Raw genomic sequence first — 27,739 nt, 5'->3', positions numbered from 1 at the left:
AAGAATAATTGCCAAACTCTAATCTATTTAAGTGGAAAGTATATTACATGTTTACATAATATCACATATCCACATTTACGAAGATCTAGTGATCACTTAATGTTCAATAATTTAATTGACTGTCAATCCACTTAGTGACAGACTGACTTATTTTAGCATTACACAAAAGTATAGATGACTGATATTTTCACTTTTTATTGGCAATTTCAAGTGTCTTTAAACTCACTTTTATTGTTTTCTTAGCTTACTTCTTCAGTTGCCCTTGATTTTCTTTGCACTTGGTTTAGATACTTCTTTGCACACTTAAGATACTTAAAATGCCGAGAAACATAAACTATTGTCTAAGGAAACATAAACGATTGTCTAAGGAAATCTCCAAGGTGTTTGATCCTATGGCTTTACCAAAATATGAAAGACAAGGACAATTATGGCTTAATTCATTTCAATCATGGAGCATACTCTTTATATAGGTGCTGATATTTTAAACAAATAGTAATCAAAAACTTTCTTGTGAGGCATGCTTCTAAGATGCCAGATATCTTAAAAAGAAGATAATTACAATAGAACTTTTCATTTAGATGAAGGACAGTGTCAAACTGGAAAGGACAGAAAGTAAATAGAATAAACCAAATGGTTCTAAGCTTCTAAGTTTGCACAGCTCAATTATTACACCTGCTTCTATGAAATAAACATGTCAGATCAAGACATTTGTTTTATCCAATTTATGCAGATGAGCACCTGTTAAACTAATAACAGTTTTACAGTGCAGATTCTTACAAATTTTTAATTTAAAGTCTTTTTAAAAGCGTTACTTTTCAATATTACATTAAAGTCATATGTATATATATATATATACACATACAGGTATATATCTTTATATATAAAATACATTTATCACATATAAAGATATATACACATGAGTATAGATCTCTACATATATATTATAGTTATAATATATAAATGAATATATCCATATATATATGTATTAATACTCCAAAGCAATTTATAGTCTTGACACATGTAACAAACCACAACTAACAGAGCTTATATGAAATGCAAAGGATCACCTAACCTCTCCTTTTAAGTGGTCTACTTTTGAAAAAGATATAGTACTTGCTGAAAATGTACTTTTCCTATAACCACAACAGTATCCAGAATATTGTTTTATATATATATATATACATACACACACTAGATAGATACAATATATACCTGTTTATTTAATTTGAACAGATATAAATTTTGTAAAATGATAGAAGATGTAGTATGTGAGTTTTTTAAAAAAAATATTTCTGATAGAAAGTCTTTGGATGAGGACCAAAGAAACAAGAAATGGCTTCATCTTTTATTTTATACAAATGAATGGAGTTAAGCTTTGTTGTAGTTTTTAGTAGCAATAAAGATGACTCACTGACATCTATACCATTTTTAACTTTCTCATAAAAAAGTTAAAACGTGAAGGAGTATGCAATTATTTAACATAATGTATAAGATGTTGTTCAAGGTATTAAAAAACAAAACATAAAATTATGAAAGAAAACCAAGCAATTATAATATACAATACAAACCATTCCTTTAAAAAATAAGAGCTGTGCTATCTAACAAATGAGCTTTGAATTTAGTAAAAAATAGACATTATCAGGTCTTTTACAATTGTAATGCCAACAAATGATATTCCATTATTTTAATCTCTGCATCACATTCCAGAAACATAATTCAATAGTTAAAAAGGTAATTTTAAAATAAAGAACATTCTTGAATTTCTTCACCGTATAAACAACATCTAAAGTTTCTTTCCCCATTTCTTCTGTTTCCCTCACAAACCATGACTGCCTTGTGGTCTATTTATTGAGTAGAAGTACACTCTCTCTTTCATGACCTGCCCTGGAAAATAAAATTCATAGACTTTTCTTAAGGCCACAGGTGCAGGGCATATGGAAGTTCCCAGGCTAGGGGCTGAATCCGAGTTTAGCTGCCAGGCCCACGCCACAGCCACAGCAACGTGGGATCCAAGCAGTGTATGCAACCTACACCATAGCTCATGGCAGCACCAGTTTCTTGACCCTCTGAGCAAAGCTAGGAATCAAACCTGCACCCTCATGGATACTAGTCAGATTTGTTTCTGCTGCACCACAGCTGGAACTCCCCAAATCATGTACTTTTTAATCTGTATTTCTCACAAGCATCTGCCCATCTATGCACATGACTTTTTTTCTTTCAACCTCTGTTTCTCTCTTCTCCCCTTTAGGTAGTCTCAGGAAATGAAAATGAGGATGTATGGCCTGGAAGGAAGGGAAATGGGGTGCAGTAATGTAGCACATGAGTTGGAATCTGTGAAAATGTCTGCCCTTGCTGGGGGTACTTCTTTTAAAAAACAAAACAACAATAAAAACAAACGAAACACTAAGCTGTATCTATTTTGAGAATCTAGTTTAAGAAATTTTCTGCTGGCAATAACACCTGTCTTCAGGTTAATCAAACTGATTAAGGAAAAGAAACAAATCAGGCCATCCTTTCTTTACTATGACATATTCCTTCAGAGTCCAGGCAACAGTTTGACCCATTCACCTGGTTGATTTTTTTTATCAGAAAACTTCTTAAAGCAAAGTATGGGACTTTTCAGAGTAAGATTGTTATTTTACTTAGTGAACAAGCTTGAATATATTTTTACTCCCAACTGTATTTAGCCATCTTAGGTAAGGAAGAGAAACGATTTTATTCTTAAGTCTCTGAAAACAAATAGATTATGACTTGGGTGTGATGTTTTTGCTAGAGGTGTTCTTAAATTTCTAAAATTCTTTGTTTATATTCAATATGTATGATTAATGATTATTTGACTAGGATTATAGTGTTACTGTATTATATTTGAAATGTCAGGTCATAATTTAAAAATCCTGTCCTGTTTTGGTTGATCATCTGAAAGATTTGAGGACATTTCTGGTGTCCAAATACACAGAATTTTGCAACAACCAAAATTTAACTGGCATTGCAGGTTGCATAAAGAATGTGAGGAATCACTTATTGAAAACTTGATATCGGAATTTCAACTGATGGTTAAAATTAACATGAACTTAACAGATTCATTTTTAGAATAAGGTTATTTTAAAAGTTATTAGAAAAAACTTTTTAAAATCAAGGCAACTAGTAGCCTATGCTTCCATTAACTCTCGAATCTGAGTGGACAAATGATCTTTTTCAACCAGACACACCCATCTGTGCTCAAGCTGTCTGTAAGATAATAAAGAAAATATATAAATTGAAAAGGGATTGATGTAATTCAGAGTTTGGCTTCTATTACAAGTGGTGATAATCAAATGATATTCATAATTGTTTAACAATCCTAGGTACTTAGAATAAATATTTGGTAGTTTAAAGAGACAAAAGTATTGATCAGAATTTCACTCCTTTTCTTGCCTTCCATCATTCTATGACTTCCCTATCTCACTCTCCCAAGTCAAAGAATTTTTAGTAAGTCTTCAGATTTGTGCAATTAATTTGATATCAGATGAATATAGAATAACATTTACTCCAAAGTGGATGGGGATAAATTAAAAACAGAAAGATTGGAGTTCTCTTGTGGCACAGAGGGTTAAGGATCCAGTGTTACCACTGCTGTGGCTGGATCTCCTGGCTTGGGAACTTCCACATGCCACAGGCCCAGCTGAGAACAAACCAAAAACAATAGCAACAAAGAAAAAATGGAAAGATTAACTTGATCTGGTAATATAACATATGTATTCTTTCTTCTTAATTAAAGACAAATGTTGGGTTGGAATTTAAGAATCCATATATTATGGGTGAATGTGATGCTTATAGACAAATTATTCTGATTTAATTTTTTACCTGCCTCTTTTTTAAAAATAAACAAATTATGCAGACACAGGGAGACAAACAAAAAACAGAACTGCTTTGTTTTGGATACTATGTTGGTTCACCACAGAGTGAGAGTTGAGGTTATTGAAAGAAAATATATTCCAAACATAATACGTGACATAACATTGTTAGGATGTAACATTGAGAGCTACTGTGATGAAAACAGGGCTTCCCGTCATGCTGTACTCTTGTCAAGAGAATCAGAAGAGGACTATTAAGCACTGTTTTCCATTTCAATAAGAATTTCAGATTAATTTAGGACAGAGTCAGTTGGAGTTTCACCATTGCTAATCGTGATGAAGTGCTGAGTCTGCAGCAAGAAATGATGTAGGATACTCTTCTACACATTGGTGTATCCATATTAAGGAGAATAATAATTAAAGTCTGATATCCAAAACACAAATCTTCCTTGAATATTGGTTTGATTATGCTAATAATCATCATGATATTATTCCTGTCTACATGGTCTTCATTATTCAAAATGTCAGTTAAAGTTAGAGTTACTGGAATCTGCAAAACACCTAAGAGTAAGGAAAGGGATACTATTCAACATGTTGCCACTTTATAAATAAGTAATCTCTATATTAGGATTATGTCATAAAAAGGGTGGCCCAAAACCACATTATGAAGCGTAAATTATCTGTCGTTGGCTTCCTCTTATCCTCTCTCCTTTAATTTTGGTGCATATTTTGATTTCATCTACTAGACCTACAGATAACCAATGAGTCGTAATAAATAGCAGCAACAGAATCCCTTTTAAGGTCAAGCCTTCCCTGCAGTGTCACTTTTCCTGAGAGAAGGTTATCTCGTCTCTATAGTGAGGGACAGCAATCTGAACAAATGAAAGGTTTTCTCGTAGTGTAAGGGAGATTTCATGAAATTACATTATCTTGGCCACTGTAAGCTCTAGCTAGGTTATGAGCGAGACAAATAACACTAAATTATTCTCCCTAAAGAGCTAATTTACACTAGGTAAAATCACATCAGACTTATTTCCTTTTTTTTCCCAAACAACTTACACTTTCATCTGTTTTTCAACTTCACTTACCCCAAATGCAAATCAAGTCAAATCAAAACATTTGCTTGCAGGAAGCCAGAAACATATGTCAGTTCGTGGTCTCTGTGTACACTCTTTCTTAGGATTTGTGCTACCCAAGAACCTCAACATGCATTTTAAATTCAGTGCCCTTTTGGTCAATTATATCCCCAAAAGTTTGTCATAATGAACTAAAATCAAACAAAGTGATTTCTCCTCTGAGGAGACACCAATCAAGCTGGGAATATTGGTGATTTGGGCCACTCTTTAAAGTCCAGAGAGTGCTCTGGTTTCAGCATTAGGCACTAATTCAGTTTGTTTGACTGTTAGAGTTGATCCTTCAGGCATAAAAGGATGTTTAGTCATCAAACAAACAGGATTACTCTATCTTGGACTTCTGCCATTGGAAACCATTAGTAGGGTGTGTAGTGGGAGGAGGGAGCAGCCATACAGAGGAGAAAGTCAGGTTTACTATCCTTCAAAGACCCATCTATTGCAATGAAATAGACTTAAGCCTGGCAGTAGACTTTGAACACTACCCCTTCCCTTTGTCCCCTGGCCATTCCAGGCAATGTGAACTCTATAGAATTATAAGGGGCCTTACAGGTGTTCTATGAACTTCCTCCCCAGCACAGAAAACTTTTTTCTAAAATTTTTATGAAAAATGGTTATCACAGACTCAAGTTAAAAAATAAAAATCTTATGTTGAGGGAAAACTTACTTCTTTGGTATTTTTTACCTCTTGGAGGCAGTTTGCCCACTGGAGCAACAAAGACCAATAAATCAAATCCCAATTTCTCTTTGACATATTTGTCAGACGGTGGAGTAAAATGACATCTTCTACGTTTGCCTTTTCTAAGATGAACATGAATGGCTTTGTTGCTTGCAATTATTCTACATGAGCCAAATAGCTTAATTTTGCATATCTGTGGGACAGTGTGTATTCAAAAATCCTTTGTCCTGGAGAGATATTGTCAAATCTGATGATTTACAAGGTCCTTGAGGGGATTGTGGGAGGGTTTAAACCATGTTTACTGGTTTCAACATTAAGTGCTTCTACACGATTTCCTGTTCTCTTTAATACCCATAACCACCTTATTAAAGATGACTCCTTCTCCAAACTCTATCAGCCAAAAAAGAAGTTAAGATGTTTTCAGTAACAGTGTCTATAAAAGAAAGCTACCAAAATAGGTAATCAGTGAATAATTCAAGTACTGAAATCCCCGATGCAGTTCCATTGCCCAACACTTTACAATCCTCGCTCTGGCCCCTTAGTATGCTTTTACTTTCATTTTAATACATCTTGATAGCAGTTGTACTCCAAAGCCCTCTTGAAGTGATAATTATAAGGTTTTTCAGACTTTAAATTAGAATCCATGCAGAGAGGTACCAACTATGGATGTGCAGCATGTTTGTTACTAGGTATGAATTTGTAGAAATGGCAGTAGCAAGGCTGTGCTGTTATATCATTAAATTGCATAATTAAAACTTTTTCCTCCATACACACACCCCATTCTCTTTATGGTTAATGATCATAACAGTGCATTTAGATACAGGCAAGGATATTGTTAGATAATGCCTGAAATTGCAAGTGGCTTTATCAGCCACCTGAGGTGAAGCATAATTGCCCTATTTCTGAGCAGTATCAGATAGCAGTCAACTTTACTGGATGTTATTACTTAAGTATTTTAATTTTTCATTAGGTAAAGAAATTAAATTCCAGCTCTCCAAAAGAGAAGTCTCTTGTGGGCGGATATATCTGGGCAAGGATGCTGTTGCCACGTCAAGGAGACCTGGGTGCTTTGTTGGAAAAGGCAAAGACTTACATTTAGAAGGAATACGTTTTCCCTTTCTCTTGACACTCAGAGAAGTTTCTAAGTCCACATCTTCTAAGGAGGGCAAAGTTCTCTCCTTAGTTCTTTGAGGATGTAGCAATGACAAAGAACTTGTGGAGAATTTGTAAAGCTGTTGTTTTAAGTTTAATAGCAGAGAACCATCTTCATGCACTGGAAGGCAGAAGACATGAAGCATCTGACATCACCATAAGTCATGAAGAGAAAGAGATGCTCCTCGACCATGGTGCATTTTTACTGCTGTTGCCGATATGAGCAACCATCCCTGAACATGTGACCTGTGCTAGGAAGGTAGAGTGTGTATCTGCTGTAAGAGACTCAAGACTGCAAGGGACCTGGCTGTGTCCCTTGCAATCCAGTCTATCCTGGAGTAAGAACCAACTGCTCATTTAAGGACATGTCATTACATGAAATGTGCATTTAATTTCCCTGCACCACTGGCACTTTATAAGCATTTCTGTCTCTCTCTCTCCCTTTTTAGGGTCACATCTGCAACATATGGAAGTTCCCAGTCTAGAGATCCAATTGGAGCTGTAGCTGCCAGCCTACGCCAGTCATGGCAATGCCAGATCCTAGGGGCATCTACAACCTACATCACAGCTCACGGCAACACCAGATCCTTCACCCACGAGTGAGGCCAGGGATTGAACCCTCATCCTCATGGATACTAGTCAGGTTCTTTACCTGCTGAGCCACAACAGAGAACTCCTATAAGCATTTTCTTTTATTAAAAGGCATGGCAGAAGCTCAGTGTTGTGGTGGTGATGTCTTTTTGATTTGTTTTGTTTTTCATTTTATTTTTATTTCTTATAAGTCAAAGAATTACTTTCATTAAATTTCACTTTGGCTCACTGTCCTCAAGAAAAGGCCAGATTCCTCAGAATTTATAAGAGCTTTCATAATCTCATTACATGCTCACATTCCAGTCTTATCTCTGTCCGTTCTCCATGCCTACACCCCTAACCACCACCATGCAGTGTGCATACCTGCAGTTCCTAGAATGGCCTTGACTTTCTCTCCTCAGAGCCTTTTCAGGTTTTGCGCCAAAGCTTAGAAGATACGTCCCATCACCACTCTTTTCCTTTGCACTCTTTGACTGGATGCTTCCATCATAGGGACTTAGTTGCCTGTATTTCTACTAGGCTGTGAACATCATAAGGGCAGGGACAGTGTGTCATTCACCATTTCTCCCTTAACACCAATCCCTAATTGTATATGCAACCAATGGGTGTTAAATAAATGGATTACAGGGCATCATAAGACATTACAACGATAATCATGAAACATGAAAAGAAGAAGTCATAGAAAACTTAACATCACATTTATTACCAAGAAGTGTCAAAATCCCTTAATCCAATCCTTCTGCATGTACATGCATGGGAGAAATTTTTTCCAGTTGTCAGTTCCAGAAAATACTTGAAGACTGAGAAAACTGGTTTTCTTTTTCCTTTATTTCCCTCTTTCTTTCTTTCTTTCTGAATTAATTTATTTATATGCACTAACTGAATATGTTTATTTCTTTTTCTGGCTTCAAAGAATAGGTACAAATTGGAGGCTGTGATGGTCCAGTAACATAATCCCTGGGCATATCATATTTTACTTTTATCCTCATTTTCCCATCTTTTTCATCCTGAATATTTATTCAGAATGTTTCTGGCATAACCTTTTCCATACCCATTTTTATTTGATAATTTTTTTCCTGTAGAATGAGACAAAGCATAAATTACTAAATTATTTTCATTTTCAAAGTGCTCTTGGAAATTAGGCCCTGTGTATGTTTTCCCAATTATGCTACAAAAATTAAAAATTATTCTATAAGAATTCCTTTTTCCATGTAAATAAAGGCAGTGACAGAAAACAAATTTTCCTGGGTTATATAAAAGGCCACTGTAGTCACCTGAGCTAACTAAGCAGTTTCTCAAGTTAATACTGGAAACTTTTTTACATTTAAAAATATACTTTGTGGAGTTCCTGTTTGGTGCAGCAGAAGTGAATCTGACTAGTATCCATGAGGATACAGGTTCGATCCCTGGCCTCTGTCAGTTGTTTGGGGATCCAGTGTTGTCATGAGCTGTGGTGTAGACCAGCAGCTGTAGCTCAGATTCCAGCTCTAGCCTGGAAACCTCAATATGCCACAGGTGTGCCCTAGAAAGCTAGATAAATAAATGGTATGTGCCTTAAATAACCAAATATTAGACTAAAAACTCAGATTGAGTTATTCTCAGAGAAGTTCTGAGTGGTGGATTTGGGCTGATAGCAATTGTTTTCCTAAAGAGGTGTCAAATGGCCCTATAATCATTATATAGCTAATTTTGCTAATTGATTTGAGCCGAAGTTTCAGTCCAATGTAAGCTTGGAAATGCCCCGTTGTTAACCATGTTACTCACTTTCAAAGAGCTCAGAGGAGATAAACCTTAAACAAGCATGGCTGGAGGGCCATCTTTAGATACATTTTGTAGCCTGTGATTTTATACAGATATTATGAGGATCCAATGGATAGAGAATGGAAGCAAAATCATGTAGCATACTATCTTTAGGCTAATTTTATTTTTTCAAAGCCTCCCTTTAAAAGGTATGAATTTTAATTGTGCATCTTCCATTCTCATATTTTGGACATCAGCCCTTGAATGGGGAGAGACAGGGATCATTTCATGGCTAGTGAAATGACCTTATACTTTTCTAAATTCTCAAAAATGCACACTTATTTTTTATTAAAAAAAAACATTTCAGCAAGCCAAAGGTCCTAACAACAAATATTAAATCTTGATTGGCTATATCTAGTCCTTCTAAGGGTGTGAACCAACAATACTGACATGTCTTATGAGAACTGATTTAAAAAGTAATGCCATGGTTAGTTTTGTTTCTTCTTTGTTTTGAGCCTCTACAGATAATTGAATTTCTTTTTTTTTCTTTATAAATTTTTTTTTCCACTGTACAGCAGGGGGTCAGGTTATCCTTACATGTATACATTACAATTACATTTTTCCCCCACCCTTTCTTCTGTTGCAACATGAGTGTCTAGACAAAGTTCTCAATGCTATTCAGCAGGATCTCCTTGTAAATCTATTCTAAGTTGTGTCTGATAAGCCCAAGCTCCCGATCCCTCCCACTCCCTCCCATTCCCTCCCCCTCCCATCAGGCAACCACAAGTCTCTTCTCCAAGTCCATTATTTTCTTTGCTGAGGAGATGTTCATTTGTGCTGGATATTAGATTCCAGTTATAAGTGATATCATGTGGTATTTGTCTTTGTCTTTCTGGCTCATTTCACTCAGGATGAGATTCTCTAGTTCCATCCATGTTGCTGCAAATGGCATTATGTCATTCCTTTTTATGGCTGAGTAGTATTCCATTGTGTATATATACCACTTCTTCCGAATCCAGTCATCTGTTGATGGACATTTGGGTTGTTTCCATGTCCTGGCTATTGTGAGTAGTGCTGCAATGAACATGCGGGTGCATGTGTCTCTTTTAAGTAGAGTTTTGTCCGGATAGATGCCCAGGAGTGGGATTGCAGGGTCATATAGAAGTTCTATATATAGATTTCTAAGGTATCTCCAAACTGTTCTCCATAGTGGCTGTACCAGTTTACATTCCCACCAACAGTGCAGGAGGGTTCCCTTTTCTCCACAGCCCCTCCAGCACTTGTTATTTGTGGATTTATTAATGATGGCCATTCTGACTGGTGTGAGGTGGTATCTCATGGTAGTTTTGATTTGCATTTGTCTTATAATCAGCGATGTTGAGCATTTTTTCATGTGTTTGTTGGCCATCTGTATATCTTCTTTGGAGAAATGTCTCTTCAGGTCTTTTGCCCATTTTTCCATTGATTGATTGGCTTTTTTTCTGTTGGGTTGTATAAGTTGCTTATATATTCTAGAGATTAAGCCCTTGTCGGTTGCATCATTTGAAACTATTTTCTCCCATTCCGTAAGTTGTCTTTTTGTTTTCTTTTGGGTTTCCTTTGCTGTGCAAAAGTTTTTCAGTTTGATGAGGTCCCATGGGTTTATTTTTGCTCTAATTGCTATTGCTTTGGGAGACTGACCTGAGAAAATATTCATGATGTTGATGTCAGAGAGTGTTTTGCCTATGTTTTCTTCTAGGAGTTTGATGGTGTCCTGTCGTATATTTAAGTCTTTCAGCCATTTTGAGTTTATTTTTGTGCATGGTGTGAGAGTGTGTTCTAGTTTCATTGCTTTGCATGTTGCTGTCCAGGTTTCCCAGCAATGCTTGCTGAATAGACTTTCTTTTTCCCCTTTTATGTTCTTGCCTCCCTTGTCAAAGATTAATTGACCATAGGTGTCAGGGTTTATTTCTGGATTCTCTATTCTGTTCCATTGGTCTGTCTGTCTGTTTTGATACCAGTACCACACTGTTTTGATGACTGTGGCTTTGTAGTATTTCTTGAAGTCTGGGAGAGTTTTGCCTCCTGCTTGGTTTTTGTTTCTCAGGATTGCTTTGGCGATTCTGGGTCTTTTGTTGTTCCACATAAATGTTTGGATTGTTTGTTCTAGTTCTGTGAAAAATGTCATGGGTAATTTGATAGGGATTGCATTGAATCTGTAGATTGCTTTGGGTAGTATGGCCATTTTTACAATATTGATTTTCCCAATCCAGGAACATGGAATATCTTTCCATTTCTTTACATCTTCTTTGATTTCTTTGATTAAAGTTTTATAGTTCTCGGCATATAGGTCCTTTACCTCCTTGGTCAGGTGTATTCCGAGGTATTTGATTTTGTGAGGTGCAATTTTAAAATGTATCGTATTTTTGTATTCCTTTTCTAATGTTTCATTGCTGGTATACAGAAATGCAACTGACTTCTGAATGTTCATCTCATATCCTGCTACTTTGCTGAATTTATTAATCAGTTCAAGGAGTTTTGGGGTTGAGTCCTTAGGGTTTTCTATGTATACTATCATGTCATCTGCATACAGGTACAGTTTGATCTCTTCTCTTCCTATATGGATGCCTTTTATTTCTTTTGTTTGTCTAATTGCTGTGGCTAGGACTTCCAAAACTATGTTGAAGAGCAGTGGTGAGAGTGGGCATCCCTGTCTTGTTCCAGATTGGAGTGAGAAGGCTTTCAGTTTTTCCCCATTGAGTATTATATTTGCTGTGGGTTTATCATAAATGGCTTTGATTATATTCAGGAATGTTCCCTCTATACCCACTTTGGCGAGGGTCTTGATCATGAATGGATGTTGGACTTTGTCAAATGCTTTTTCTGCGTCTATTGAGATGATCATATGATTTTTGACTTTTTTTTATTAATGTGGTGTATGATGCTGATTGATTTGCGTATGTTGAACCATCCTTGTGAACCTGGGATGAACCCAACCTGGTCATGGTGTATAATTTTTTTGATATGTTGTTGGATTCGGTTGGCTAAGATTTTGTTGAGAATTTTTGCATCTATATTCATCAATGATATTGGGCGATAGTTTTCTTTTTGGGTGGTATCTCTGCCTGGTTTTGGAATGATGGTGATGGTGACATCATAGAATGTCTTTGGGAGTACTCCTTCTTCTTCAATCTTTTGAAAGAGTTTAAGGAGGTTGGGTACCAATTCCTCTTTATATGTTTGATAGAATTCACCTGTGAAGCCATCTGGTCCTGGACTTTTATTTGTAGGGAGTGATTTTATGACCTCTTCAATTTCATTTCTAGTGATCGGTCTGTTCAGTTGGTCTGTTTCTGCTTGATTCAGTTTTGGCAGGCTGTAAGATTCTAGAAAATTGTCCATTTCTTCCAGATTGTCAGTCTTGTTGCCATACAGTTGTTCATAGTATTCTCTTATGGTTTTTTGTATTTCTGCTGTATCCGTTGTGATTTCTCCTTTTTCATTTATAATTTTGGTTATTTGGGTTCTTTCTCTCCTCTTTTTAGTGAGTCTGGCCAGGGGTTTGTCAATTTTGTTCACCTTTTCAAAGAACCAGCTCTTGGTTTTATTAATTTTCTCTATTGTTTTTTGAGTCTCTATTTTATTGATTTCTTCTTTGATCTTTATAATTTCCTTCCTTCTGCTGACTTTAGGACTTTTTTGTTCTTCTTTTTCTAATTCGTTTAGGTGGAGGGTTAAGTTGTCAATTTGGGATCTTTCTTCTTTTTTGAGAAAGGCCTGGATTGCTATAAATTTCCCTCTGAGCAGTGCTTTCGCAGCATCCCATAGATTTTGAGAGGTTGTGTTTTCATTATCATTTGTTTCAAGGTACTTTTTAATTTCCTTCTTGATTTCCTCATTGACCCATTGGTTTTTTAGTAGCATGTTGTTTAGTCTCCATGTAGTAGGTTTTTTCTCTTTCCTTTTCCCATGGTTGGTTTCTAATTTCATGGCATTGTGGTCAGAGAAGATACTTGAGATAATTTCTATGCTCCTAAATTTATTGAGATTCGCTTTGTGTCCCAATATGTGGTCGATTCTTGAGAATGTTCCATGAGCATTTGAGAAGAATGTGTATTCTGCTTTTTTTGGATGTAGTGTCCTGAAGATATCAATGAAGTCTAACTTTTCTATTGTTTCCTTTAGGATCTCTGTTGCTTTATTGGTTTTCTGTCTAGAGGATCTGTCCATTGATGTGAGGGGGGTATTTAGGTCTCCTACTATGATTGTATTCTCATCAATATCTCCCTTTATGTCTGTTAATATTTGTTGTATGTATCTGGGTGCTCCTATATTTGGGGCATATATGTTGATGATAGTAACATCCTCTCCTTGGATGGATCCCTTAATCATTAAATAGTGTCCTTCTTTGTCTTTCTTTATGTCTTTTGTTTTAAAGTCTATTTTGTCTGATATGAGCATTGTGACTCCTGCTTTTCTGTCATGCCTATTGGCGTGAAATATTTTTCCCCACCCTTTCACTTTCAATCTATATGTATCTTTTGCCCTAAGGTGAGTTTCTTGTAGGCAGCATATTGAAGGTTTTTGCCTTTTTATCCACTCAGCCACTCTGTGTCTTTTGATTGGGGCATTCAGTCCATTGACATTTAAGGTGATAATTGATAGATGATTATTTATTGCCATTTGAACCTCGTGTTCCAGTTGATTCTATGGTTCTCCATTCTTCCTTTCTTTCTTTTTTTTTTTTTGGTTGGATGGTCTCCTGTTATTATCTGCTTGAGTGTATTTTTTTTTTTTTCAAATTCAATATTTGCTTTTGGCTTGTGGTTGCCCTGTTTTTTAAGTATGCTAACCCCTTCCCATAATTGTGTGTTTTAGCCTGATGGTCCTGTAAGTTCAAACACTTCATTACTATATTAAAATTAAGAAGAGAAACATACATACAAACAAAAAGGGTTATTTACTTCCTAACATCCCTTGCCCACATTTTATGGTTTGGATGACTCTTTTTTATTTTTTTCTTTTTAATTTTATTTTGTTTGAAGCATGTTCATGATTAAATCTGTATGCTGGCTTATTTGAGTGACTGCTCTCTGATTGCAGTTTCCTCAGTCCTAGTTCTTCCTCTTCTTCTTCTTTTTTTTTTCTTTTCTTTTTTTCTTCCCTTTCCTTCCTTTCTTTTTGGTTTAGAGAAGCCCTTTCAATATTTCCTTTAACCTGGGTTTTGTGTTGCTGTATTTTTTAAGTTTTTGTTTGTTGGGAAAAATTTTTATTTCCCCTTCTATTTTAAATGATATTCTTGCTGGATAGAGTATTCTAGGTTGCATATTTTTTCCTTTGAGCACTTTAAATATCTCTTGCCATTCCCTCCTGGCCTGTAGTGTTTCTGTAGAGAAATCAGCTGATATTCTTATGGGGGTTCCCTTGTAGGTAACATTCTGTTTTTCTCTTGCTGCCTTTAGGATCCTCTCTTTATCACTAACTTTTGCCATTTTTATTATGATGTGTCTTGGTGTGGGTCTGTTTGGGTTCAGTTTGTTTGGGACCCTCTGTGCTTCTTGTATCTTGAACCCAGTATCCTTTAGATTTGGGATTTTAATTTCTTCAAATATATTTTCCATCCCCTTATCTTTTTCTACTCCTTCTGTAATTCCTATTATGCGTAGATTGGCCCGCTTTATATTATCCCATAGGTCTCTTATATTGCTTTCCAGTTTTTTGATTCGGTTTTCTGTCTGTTGACCAGATTGAGTGATTTCCATTATTCTATCTTCCATATCACTGATTTGTTCTTCTGCATTATTCATTCTGGTTTTTACTGCCCCTAGTTCAGTTTGCATCTCTGCAAATGAATGTTCTAGTTTTTCTTGGCTCCTCCTTATATTTTCTAGTTCCTTTCTGAGGGTATCTGCATTACTGTTCATATCTTCTCTTAATTCTTTCAGTATTTTCACTATTTCTCTTTTGAACTCCAGGTCTGTCTGACTGCAGAGATCTGTTTCATTGTTGACTGTTATAGGTGAGTTCTCCTGTTGGTTTGACTGGGGGTGGTTTCTCAGCTTCTTCATCTTGCTTGTTGTTTTCTTTCTCCTGAGGGAGTTGTACTCTCCGTTATCGGGCAGTGTTTGCCTTGTCACTGCCGTGGAATATTTCCTGAGGGCTGGCGTTGTTGGTCAATCTTTTTTGAGGCAGTGTGGCTTTTCTGGAGTGTTGATGGGGCTAACAGTGTTTCTTTGAAGCAAAGGAGGGCTTCCTGAGGGCACACAGGACTGGGAGGTCCACACCACGATGGTAGCAGATTTCACTTGGTCATGCAGAGCTTGCTCTGGTGGTTTTAGGCTGTGGGGTTCTTGCAGGGGATTGGTGGTGTTGGGAGCTCTTCCTCAGGAGTGCAGCACCCCCTGGGGGCTGGAGCAGCTATCTGGGTCACTGAGAACCTAAGAGGCTCTTCCCTAGGGCAGCCCAATTCAGAAGGACAGCCTGAGAATGTAGGCAGATCTTTTCACAGTCTGGCCGAGCTTGTTGCAGCTTTTCTGGGCTGCAGGGGCTCTTCCAGGGGACTGGTGGTGCTGAGCAGCTATTCCGTGGGAGTGGGGCACCCCCTGGGGGCTTGGGTGGGTAGCAGGGCCACTGGAAACCCAAGAGGCTCCTCCCCAGGGCGGCCCGACTCAGAAAGACCATCTGAGATCTTTTCCCGACTCGGCCAGGCTTGTTGCAGCTTTTCTGGGCTGCAGGGGGTCCTGCCTGGAGCTGGCAGTACTATGCAGCTGGTCCACTAGATCTCAGCACCCCCTGTGGCTTGGGCGGGTAGCAGGGCCATTGGAGACCCAAGACGCTCCTCCCCAGGGCAGCCTGACTCAGAAAAATCGTCTGAGATCTTTCCAGACTCAGCCAGGCTTGTTGCAGCTTTTCTGGGCTGCAGGGGGTCCTGCCTGGCGGTGGCAGTCCTATGCAGCTGATCCACTAGGGCACCCCCTGGGGGCTTGGGAGGGTAGCAGGGCCATTGGAAACCCAAGAGGCTCCTCCCCAGGGCAGCCCGATTCAGAAAGACCGTCTGAGATCTTTTCCCGATTCGGCCAGGCTTGTTGCAGCTTTTCTGGGCTGCAGGGGGTCTTGCCTGGAGCTGGCAGTCCTATGCAGCTGGTCCACTAGAGCATCCCCTGGGGGCTTGGGCGGGTAGCAGGGCCGTTGGAAACTCAAGAGGCTCCTCCCCGGGGCAACCCGACTCAGAAAAACCGTCGGAGAATTAGGCCGATCTATTCACAGCCTGGCTAGGCTTGTTCTAGCTTTTCTGGGCTGCAGGCCTTTTCTCGGGAGCTGGTGGTGTTTGGTGCTGCTCTGCGGAAGTGTAGCCCCTCCAAAGGGCAAGCAGACCTGTGCAGGGAGAGCCCCTGTGGTGGTAGGCTTCAGGCAATTGTTGAGGCCAGCCCTCCTGGATGGCAGGCAGCCCCAGGTCCAGTGAGAGCGTAGGGGTGGCGGGGGTGGGGGTAGGGGATGCACTGGGAAGCACAGCTTTCTGCTAGCTAGTGGGCCTGTAAGCTTGCTGTGGCGTGGGCGGTATTCTATGGGGACCCACCCCTTCTTCTCTCCCCTCCCCAGCAGGGGCGCAGACCAGGCTCTTCTCCCAGGTTCCCTCTGATGCGGCTTTCCACTTCCCTGCCCCTGGAGTATTGTTCCCTTCCTCTGCGACAGCTTTGTTTTCTAGTCTCCCAGGCAGTCTCTGCCCCATCAAATGGTTTCTAGACCTCCCAAGCAGTTTTCGCTCCACCCGGCCCCCACAGCCTGTTCTCAGGGTCTAACCTCTGGAACCAAGATCTCGGTGCCCAGCCCCCATCCAGTCGTCCCCCGTCCCTTTCCCGGGGACTAACCTATGGAGCCGAGGTCTCGGTGCCCAGCCCCCACCCAGGAGTCTCAATTTTTGGTGACTGTGCCCATAGTTCAGATGGTCCGTTGGGTTCTTGATTGGCTTTTCCGTACTCTAACTTACTGCTACACTCTTCTCTGCATCTGGAGATTCCTCTGGTTTGTTTGATCTTTCCCCCGGTAGGTGACTTTCCAGGGTGCGGGATCCCTTTCTCCTCCGCAGTTCCCTTTCGGGAGCGCCCGTCCCGCTCGGATTCACCTTCTCTCACTCTCCTCTTTTCTCCCGTTCTGCCCAGTAATGTCACGAACTTCTTGCCGTTATTGGAGTTTAGGTTCCTCTGCCAGCGATTGATTGCTGTTCTGTGCGAGTCATTTATTCTGTAGATGTGTTTTTTTTGTTGTGTTTGTGGGAGAGGGCGAGCATGTCCCCCTACTCCTCCGCCATCTTGTCCTCTCCCCGATAATTGAATTTCTATGTATAAAATGTTGATTTGCTACCTAATACAGTGTTTTGATCATGGAACGCATTCAGTGTAGAATACATGATCAAAACAAACTATGGTAAAGATTACTATGAATTCCCAGTTCTGGTCCCTTTCTCCTTGCTGGGCACACTTAGTGACCCTGCTTTTTGAACCAGATGAAGAGACTGGGTGGGTATTTGTGTTGGCTCTTTGAAGAGAGGTCTGTCTTTTAAGTACACAGGAAAATGATGCACTTACTATGTGTTGTGACCAGAATTGATAACTTGGTAGAGACTGGCTAGAGTAAAACCTGGCAGGCCTATATGACTAATTTTAGCCAAATACAGGGACCCAAAAATGATATTTATAATCTTGGTCCAAGGTGATTAATAGCTGGTAGACCATCTATACAGTTTGTTTTCACTGTCATATCCATGCTGGAGGATAGATGTTGGATCAGATCCTGAAATGGAGAAAACCTCTGCCAAATGCATCTGATTATTGTGAACCAGAAATAAACTTTCAGTATGATAAGTGACTCAGGAGATTTAATTGTTATCTAGATTAATATAAAATCACTAAATCACACTGTGGTTCAGCCTTCTCAGGCTTGTAAACATGAACTCAGTTCTGAGAATTCAGATGTGTTCCAGTCTATTTCTACATCTTCCAGTTTATTTCCGCATCTTCTCTTTAGAGTGAATGAAGTAAACTAATGTTCTACCTATATTTCCTGTGTGTGTTAGCATTGATCAACCCAAATAAGTTTTATCAGCAATTTTTAAAAAAGTTAGATGAAATTGAAGGTGCTTCAAGCGGTAGGCTTTTATAATGTTTTGGATGTAATTAATTAATTTTCACCAAGATTAGTTCCTGGGATTTAAAGAGTATCTTAAAGATGAATAAATAGAAATTCGATAAATCAATATTTAATTCATAGATTCCTTTGGGAAGACTATTAAATAACACAGGAACAAATGTTTTGAATAAAAAAAAACTATACAGTGAAACTGATTCTAAACTGTGGGTCTTAGTCTAAGGAAGGACTCGTTTTTTGTCACTTCTTTTGTTGATAAACTTATTTACAAATAAATGAAAAATAAATGAGATTGAGTAAATACAATGGTAGCATTAAATAAAACTTTTATCTTTGAGTATAACTAAAAATTAACTGGTATGTATACTTTAATACTGGTATTTATACAATAATATTTATGGAACTAATTATAGCTTATATGCTAGAAATAGAGTTGATAAAATAAGATATTGTATCCTCAAAGAATTCATGGTTACAATGGAAAGCAGATTAGAAAGACATAGTTACAATATAGGCTAAAAAGGAATGCTGTGATATAAGTACATTTAGTAAGCTAGAGGACCGTGGCATAGAGTGGGGAAGGGATGTGAGCTAGGTAGAGGAAAGTTTTCATAGCACTGGAGTGATTTTGAGTTTGTAAGGGATATATAAAAAGATCATTGTACATTAGAGTTTCTTTCCCATTGAAGTAATTAAAACAACCAAAGTAAATATTTTTACATGAACTAGACAATTACTTCAAATAAAGGAAAGGTTAAAATATAAGAGAGAAATGCCAAACTGATGTGCAATTTGATAAAAGAATGGAGGAATACAGGAGCATTCTTATAAAATCATTTACTTGAAAATGTGTCAGGAAACACAAGATCATCTTTCACAGGCTATGCATAAAAAAAAAAGACAAATTACATAAGAGAGGATCTCTATTGATTACAGACACATGGTTATTTATCTATAAGCAAATATAAAAGTCATTTCTTTTTTCACAAACTCACTCTCCAAAGGCCTAGAAGTCTGAATAATATTCTATACTTCTTCCTTTAATGAAAAATTTTAATTTTAACCATGAAAAGCTATACTGTAAATGGAATATTTTCCTTTTAGCATCTCTCCTGAGGACTCCAGAATGAGAAGAAAAAGGGATTAAAAATGTATTCTAGTAGTAACTGGAAAGGTTAAGGGGAGGAAAGAGAGAAAGGGAATGGTAAAATTTCCCCAGATATTTAAGTACAGATGATGATGAAGCATTGGTCAAAATTAGGGTGGCTTTGACTTGTTCCTCAGAAGCTAACACGTGTATAAAGAGGGACTTAGATTATACTACAAAGGCTAATTTATTTTGTATGCAAGAAAACTAGAATAATGCATACAAAGCAGACTGTATATGACATTCCTTTGCACTCTCCTGAATGGTATAAATAATCTCAAGGAGAGTTTCACCATTATTAGTCAATGAGGGGATAATGTCAAGAAAGAAAAAGGAGCAGCTTTGTAATGAGAAATGGATATAATTACAGTTATTATTACAGAGAAAATGAGGCAGAACAAGTTTAAGAGAAAGAAAAATATGATCAAGGATCTATATAAAATACATTCTTATCTCAGTGCAAATACTATGAAATATACCTCTGAAAAATTTTAATCACACATTTAGATAGGACTATGTAATTTTTTTAACAACCCTAATCCAGTGCTGACCTCAAAATGCTCAAAAGAGACAGAAATTTATCTCAATCCTCATACACAGGTAGATGTTAATATTTGGTCTCATTTTTCTTATCAGTGGAATTAGAATGATAAGCCACTTGTCCATTTAGGACAGTTAATCGTTGTCAAAATAGGGATTCTAATTCTGATGTCCTTCCATGCTACTGGGCTACTTTGCAAACAATTTCCTCTTATTGTAGAATAATTCTTTCCCATTTTCCTAATCCTCTTCCAACCCTTCAGAATGAAGTAAATTCCAATTTTGCAAAGATGTGTTATCAAAAAATGTGTTTATAAGAAAAGGTTAAGCTGTTATAAAATCAAGTATGATTGTAGACTCTCAACTCCATTCTGCTTCCTTGATAGAAATTTTTCTGATATCTTCAGTCATTAAATCTGGCCTTGCTTATGGGGGGTTGGGGAGGCACTTAAGCAAGTCACCCAAGACTTACCTTGTATATGGAAGAGTTTAGAAAACATTCTGGTTGAGAGCCAATAGTCTTCTCTAATAGGTAAATCCAAAGTGTCACTATTCACAAAACAGAATTGAGAGGAAGTCAAGTGAACAGAGTGAAAGGATATCAGGACCCAAATCTATCAGTGTGACTGCATTGGTCCAGCACCATGCAACCTAACCCCATCAAACGACAATCATCCTGCCACAGAAAAAGTGATCAGGTGGCTCCTGATAAGCTGCAAGTGTCTTGCACCTGAATCAGCCACAGAATATATTTCTTGAAGACATAGTTACTCAGATCTTAATGACACTGAGGACATTGCCAAAATCCACTAATTATCCTGAGAGCATTTAATTTAAGCCCCTTAGACCATATCATCATGTCATAGCATGCTTCATATAGTACTATTTTGTATTTATAGAGTGCTTTTGCTTGGATTTTTATTATCCATTTGTCACAAGAGTTCTGTAAGACATGTCAGCCATCATCTCTCTACTTTTACAAGGCAGGGAGCAACAGAGACATGGAGGCATTAAATGATTTGCCCCTGGGCTCTGAGTCCTTGCTGGCCTGTTACAGTACAGTGTCACTAAGATGGCGTGGGAGTGGGGGTAATGCTGAACCCTGCTCTGGGGTGCTTGCAGCCAGCTTCTGGATAACATCTGTTCAGGGCAAATGAACGCACATTACAAGATGTTCCAACAGGGTCTTGTGAGGCCATTCTTCTGCTTCAAGTCAGTTAGAAAATTAAATGACAAAAAATCTCTGCATTGATGAGATTCAGAACTGATCTCAGACATCTCAGGACTGTTTTTAAGATCTCTTAGGTTTAGTGGAGAAAAACAAGTGGACAAGATTCCTGTGGGTCTGGAAAGCATTAGTGGCAAATCCTGAGTATACAGCTCATCTACACTACTTCCTTTAATGAACACCTAATCCAGAAATACAGCACAGTCCCTCATGTCAGGACTACACATCTGCTATCCCCATCCCAGTGGGGGTTCCAGTTTTTTTGGAGGAGGACTAAAAAATCTCTGCAATATCCATTATGCCTTGAAATCATGCATGAGCATTTGGAGTAAATATAGCCTACTGACTTGGCTGAAGTGAAAACCAATCTGGACTTTTAACTCTCCCTAAAATATTTAAAAACAAATCTAAAAAATATGTCTGCCAATAAGTATACTTCCTTTATTATTATCAATAACTCCTTATTGAGATTAACCGTAGTAAAGGCACTAAGTATTGTGAGAGGGTCAAGAGCTTGAAATAAACAAGGCATCTTTATTATAAGAAAAACCCCAGCAGGAAAAGCAAATAAAGGAACACGTAGTCTAAAAATATTTAAAAACACAGGGATACTGTGTCTGCATCCATGTGGTCCCTCTTATATCAGTTCTCTAAAACTTTGGCCACGACAGTCCAGAGGATCCCCCAGGAGTTCTCATGTCCTGGTACTGATGCCTTTGTGGAATCCTCTTTCACATTGAATAAGACCAATCTGGGTAACTAATGAAATATTGCAGAAATGATGAAGCATGACCTCAGGCTTAACATAAAAGGCATTGAGGTATCTGCCTTCCAGGAACTCCAGCTGTCTTATAGGGAGGCCCACACTATGAGGGACTGAGGCCTTTTACCACTAGGAAGCTCAGCTCACCACACTTGAGAGTGAGCCGCTTTGAAGCACATCTTAAGCCCCTATCAGCTCTTTAGATGACCACAGTCCCAGTTGACATCTTACCCCAAATCTCACCTTACCTAGAACCCTGACTTGTTCCTGGCTTCCTCCTGATCCACAGAAAATGAGCAAGACAACAGAAAAAAGAATGTAAATGCCTGTGTCTTAGAGTAATTTATTATGCAATAATAGCCAACTAGTAACACTTCTCTAATGTTAATAATAAATCAACATTATCCACACTGTACTTCAGTCAAGAACAAGGTGTAAACTTTGAATTGCTATTCTGAGATGGGTGATGAATTGAGTCTAAATTATCTCATTGCAGGAAATCTTGTCTAAAGCCTCTCATTGTTAGAAAGATTGGATTTAGGCTATAGTCTACAGCCATACAGAATTCAGTTGTCTCTCTTTAAACATAGTCCAAACTGTTGGTGTGGTTTTTATAAAGTATTTGTTACTAATAGTTATGTTGAAGCTTATGAAATTATTTAATGAGAGATAATTTAGTGTGATCTCCAGAGCATAATCTTATTCACATCCATGATGAGTGGGAGAAAAAGGGAGGAGTTATTGCATATGTTGGAGAAAATGATCAGCATTCCCAGGTGAACCCCTGAGGAATATATCTGCTAGTAAATGTCATAGTCCTAGGTGTCTCCATGGAAAAACGATTTGGAGTTAATCCACTCATAAAAACAGCAGAGCTATACCACTGGGTGAGTGTTTTGTGAGGAGTCTTTGAGAACTTCATAAAGGAGGGCGAGGCTTTCACGTGTCTTTATAAGGGACAGGGAGCAGGTTTGATTGCAAAACAACAACAAAGGTTGCCTAGAAGTTTCAGATAATCCATCCAATACTCAGAAGTGGGATAGGGAGGCCAGCAGAGTGTGGTTGAGTTTGTCTTGCTAGAGCTGAGGATGGTCACATGTAAGTGAAATAAAATGAGTGATGCAAAGCCTTGTGGAGCCAAATGGAACTGAAAAGATTAAGCTGGAGGAGAGGGAAAGTAGAAACAGATGTGTGTCCACATCATCTGATTTAATATAAGGAGAGAAGGACACCAAAGGCATGAGTTTAGGAGAAGGGAGATCAGGGCTCAAAAAGCCATTGGCCTCTGACTGTCTAGAAAAGAACAAATGTATGCAGGAATCAAGCCATGATTACCTGGAAGGAGTAAGACAAAGACATAGATGATCCCCCTTCCTACACACAAAAAAGCCTATTCTTCCTGGAGTTCCTGTCGTGGCGCAGTGGTTAACGAATCCGACTAGGAACCATGAGGTTACGGGTTCGGTCTCTGGCCTCGCTCAGCGGGTTGAGGATCCGGCATTGCCGTGAGCTTGGGTGTGGGTTGCAGACGCGGCTCGGATGGATCCTGTGCTGCTGTGGCTCTGGTGTATGCTGGTAGCTACAGCTCCAATTTGACCCCTAGCCTGGGAACCTCCATATGCCGCAGGAGTGGCCCTAGAAAAGGCAAAAAGACAACAACAACAAAAAAGCTCCTATTCTTCCTGATTCTGACCCTGGTACATTCACTTCTTTCATCATTATCTCTTTCAGTAGTATATTCATTCAATTAATAAGGATTAATAGGGAGTTATCTATTGTAGCCACAATCTCTTTCATTGCTGTCTGCCGTATCTCCTAACTCTCCTGATACCTTGGTGCTCACTCAATGTTTGACTTAGAATTTCAGTCTGTGTCCTTTTTCATTTCCACTCCAGATAAAAATGTGATCTTGGCCCAACATATCTTCTTCAACTACAATTCTGAATAATTAATCCTTTTTCAGAAAATAAGCCTTGAGTACCCACTATGATTCAGACATGGTTCTAGATGCCGAGAATCCAGAAATAAGCAATTAAAGTCCTTGTCCTAATGGATTTTATTTCTAGTAGCAGAATACAGGAAATAAAGAATGGGTCAAGAGACCATGTGTGCTGTAAGGAAGTGCATCATGATCCCAACTATCTTTCTCATGTTTTTCTCTCTCTCTCGAGCTCAAACTCTCCCTCTCCAACTCTACTAAATATCCCCCTGAGTACTTAAACTCAACATAACCCTAAATGAATGCAGCATCAACTTTCCTCTACTTGCCATCCCCTTGGAAGTAATCTCTTTTTAGTTCTCTTTTGCAATGAATTAAGCCAACATCCATCCAGTTGCTTGAATTTTCAGTATTGGCAGTGGTATTTTCTGAAACGTTAATAGTCACGTCTTTCCTTGTGTAAATTCTCTTAGAAGCTCATCATACAAAATTTATAATCTTTAGGATGCCAGAGAAAATCTCCCACAGTCTGCTGCCAGCTCTTGTCCCTTATGCATACCTTCTAGCCTACCCTTTCTTGCCCTTATCCCTTTGCTCAAATTCCTTTTTTAAATCACATCCTCTCCCATCAATCTCTTCTCCACCTACTTAAACCCGGTTTAGGCATTTCTCAAGTTTTTATTGACCTGTAACAACCTCTTGGAAATATTTACCACGCTCACCTTCCCACTTGAGATTGGTGCCCCCAGTTGCTCTTTATATTCCCTTAACACTCATAGACTTACTTACCTTGTCACTGACCAGAAGCACATTAGGGTTGAACCTTCAACAACCACGAGGGATGGAGGGAGGAAGGGTTAGAGGTGTCAACTCTCTGCATAGTCAAAAATTCAATCAACTTATAGTTGGGCTTCTGTCTTTGGGTTCTACTATATCCAGGGTTTGGCATCCATGGATTCAACCAATGCAGACCATGTACTACTATAGTATTTACTATGCAAAAAAAATATATATATATGCATATAAGTGGACCCAGGAGGCTCAAGAATCAACTTTTTATGGTAAATCATTACATTTCTTGTTTTTTTCCCACATGTAGCTGTGACTTTCTTACTGACAAAGGTTGTTTTCTTCACCATTTTCCCCAAGTTTAACACAGTACCACAGTACCACCCACAGAGGAAGTTTAATAAAGAGTTTGCAATGATGAATGAGTTCAGTGTGCTATTTAGTCACAAATTTGACATGCCAATCACTGAGCTGTACCTATCTTATGCTTACTTATATCCCCACCTATGCATCATCCTATTGGACTAATTTCATCTATTGTTATTCAGACATAGTCATGTTCTCTTCCAAGGTTTTAAACTTGGTAACGTGGTAACCTAGGGAGGTATCTTTTCCAATGCAGTTGCTGGGTAAGGTGTTTGCTTATTCTTCAGTTTTACTTAAGAGCAGAGCTATGTCAATTCCATGCACAGCCATCTATTTTTAATCCCAAAGAAGCTTATTAAAATAGTGTAAATCATTCTTTAGCAACCATACCTGTCCTTCATATGCTGTGGTGTGAGCTTCCCTCATCTTGTTTGCCCAAATGAAAACAGAGAACTGTTGTTCACATTTTTTTCTCTGAGACCATCTGTCATCTCCTTCAACCTAATTTATACTCTTTGTATTTATGGGATAAAGAGGAGGAGAGAGGTAAATTATATAGATTTTATTGAAGAGAACGTCTTTGAAGTCTTCACTATCTATGCCATGTTCCAGCATGTTTTGCATGTCCAGACACATCTGGAGCATTTTCTTGGGACTGTGACTGACTCTTCTCATTAGCAGTTAAGCTGGACCATCAGAAGCTCTACTCACAGGCAATGGTCATAGGGTCTGGTAGATACACAGGGACCTGGGCCCTGTCAGCTGTGGCTGAAAAGTGGATCTTGAACTGACTTTATATGACAGGGCATGAGAAGGAGGGAAATTGTGGCACTTGGCAAGCCTGAGTTTTGTTGAGATTTTTTTTTTTTTTTCCTGCAGTGAGACAAAGAAAGCAGTGTTCTTTAGGGATCTCATGAATACTCACTCAAAGGCATACTGCTGTGCAGCTATTTTGTAAATGCAGACAAACGGGGACTGATTATGTTCCAAGGTAGCTGGAGGCTGCCTGGACTCCTGACCAGCCTGCTCCAACTTGGGAAGAATGATTAACCTGCCATATGCCACAGCCTGGAAAAAAAAAAAATGGTAGAGGAGGCAGCAATGAACCAAGTCATAAGAAGGTAAAATAAGCCAAATAATAATTCAAAAACTCACTACCACTTATTCATTATTTATTCATTCATCACATTTTTTGAGTACTTACTTTACACTGAGGAATGTTCCAGGTGTGAAGGATGAATTAGTAAACAAAGCTGACAAGAAAAAAAAAGAAAAAAAAAACTAATTTAATGATTTAACATTCAAGTGGGGAAATATAGATTATAAATATAATAAATCAATTACATATGTTGGAGAGTTCAGGTATTACAGAAATAAATAGAATAGGATAAAGGGAATCAAGATGAGTATGGGCGAGTCTGTCCTTTTTATTTTATTTTATTTTATTATTTTATTTTATTTGGGCTGTAGGTATGGCATATAGAAGTTCCAAGGCTAGGGGTCAAATCAGAGCTATGGCTGCTGGCCTATGCCACACCACAGCCACAGCCACACCAGATCAGAACCACCTATAGAACCCCCACAGCTCTCAGCACACCAGATCCTTAACCCACTGAGCAAGCCCAGGGATCGAACCTGAATCCTCATGGACACTAGTTGGGTTTGTTCTGCTGAGCCGCAATGGGAACCCCAAGTCTGCCCTTTTAAATGAAGCTTCATTGAAAAGGTGACAACTGAGCCAAGAGTTGAAGAAAGAGAGGAAATGGACTATGTGGCCATTTGGAGGAAGATAATCCCATGGAGGGGAATAGATAATGCAAGGGCCCTGAGGCAGAAGCATGGCTGTAATGTTTGTGAAGAATCAAGAACACAGGGTGTCTGGAGTAGTTTGAGCTAGAAAAGTATTGCAGGAAATCAAGATAAAAGAAATAGTAGACCAAGAAGGAGGACAGATTGCGTAGGATCTTGTGGGCCATTTTAAGGACTTTAGCTTTCAGTCTTAAAGTAATGGGGGGCTATTTGAGGAATCTTGAGTGCCATGAGATGAGATGACTTAGGTTTCTACAGCAGTTATTTGCTTGTCATATTAATAGTCTGTAGAAAGATTGTATTATATCATAGTCACTAAAGCACTGAAGAAAAAAATTCTCTCATTGAATTCTTTTAGCAGAATTGAATTTACTTTATAGATGATGAAAGTGAACTACAGAGAAGTGTAGTCATTGAATAAGGCCACACAGTGAGCAAATAATGAATCTAAGATTTAAACCATGAAGGAAGCAATAATGTGTATTACCCAAGCCTATACCAATATTAATTCTGGTTTAATTGCACAATGCTTGGGGTTACTAATGTGTGCCAGGAAACAATCCATAGCCTTTTGGACATTACTACTTGGACTGATTTTCAGACCATATATGGCTAATGTGATTGAAAGCTTCGACCAAAATCATTGGCCCCTTTAATAATTAATCGACTGGTTTTCCTATTTAAAGAAGAAAGAGTTCCTTGTCTATCTTCACTGATGCATCTCTAGATTGCTTTGCACCTTTCATGAGGATTCCTGGGTCACTGAAGAAGTACAGCCCTTGCTGAGTTACTGACATTTGCTGAGTATATATATCTGACCAATTTCTTTATAATAACCCCATCCTTCTTCTAAAACATCCATATTTTTCCAAAACAAAAATTAGAAAAAATGATCAAATGGAATAGAAGC

General features: G+C 38.3%; 2 long non-coding RNA genes across 4 annotated transcripts in view; one reads left to right on the top strand and one right to left on the bottom strand.

Moving 5' to 3' along the window:
- Positions 1–27,739, top strand: part of LOC106504343 — a 699,971-nt gene that overhangs the window by 575,450 nt on the left and 96,782 nt on the right. The gene's annotated exons all lie outside the window — the stretch shown is intronic.
- The window catches only part of LOC102161961, a 36,385-nt gene that overhangs the window by 5,484 nt on the left and 3,162 nt on the right, over positions 1–27,739 (bottom strand). The window contains exons 2-6 of one of the 2 annotated variants that reach the window (XR_002346096.1): positions 26,225–26,273; positions 25,411–26,088; positions 24,655–24,858; positions 20,408–20,484; positions 7,749–7,905 (exon numbers count right to left, since the gene is read on the bottom strand). This is a non-coding gene — a long non-coding RNA (uncharacterized LOC102161961). Of the gene's footprint in view, positions 1–7,748; positions 7,906–20,407; positions 20,485–24,654; positions 24,859–25,410; positions 26,089–26,224; positions 27,731–27,739 lie in introns of those variants that run through there. The other variant, XR_002346097.1, reaches the window with a different exon arrangement.

Source organism: Sus scrofa, chromosome 7 (genome assembly GCF_000003025.6).
Source record: "Sus scrofa isolate TJ Tabasco breed Duroc chromosome 7, Sscrofa11.1, whole genome shotgun sequence".
In the NCBI taxonomy this organism is placed as follows: Eukaryota; Metazoa; Chordata; class Mammalia; order Artiodactyla; family Suidae; genus Sus; species Sus scrofa.
The sequence above is the reverse complement of the archived record's forward strand: the minus strand, read 5'-3'. Positions and strand labels throughout refer to the sequence as shown.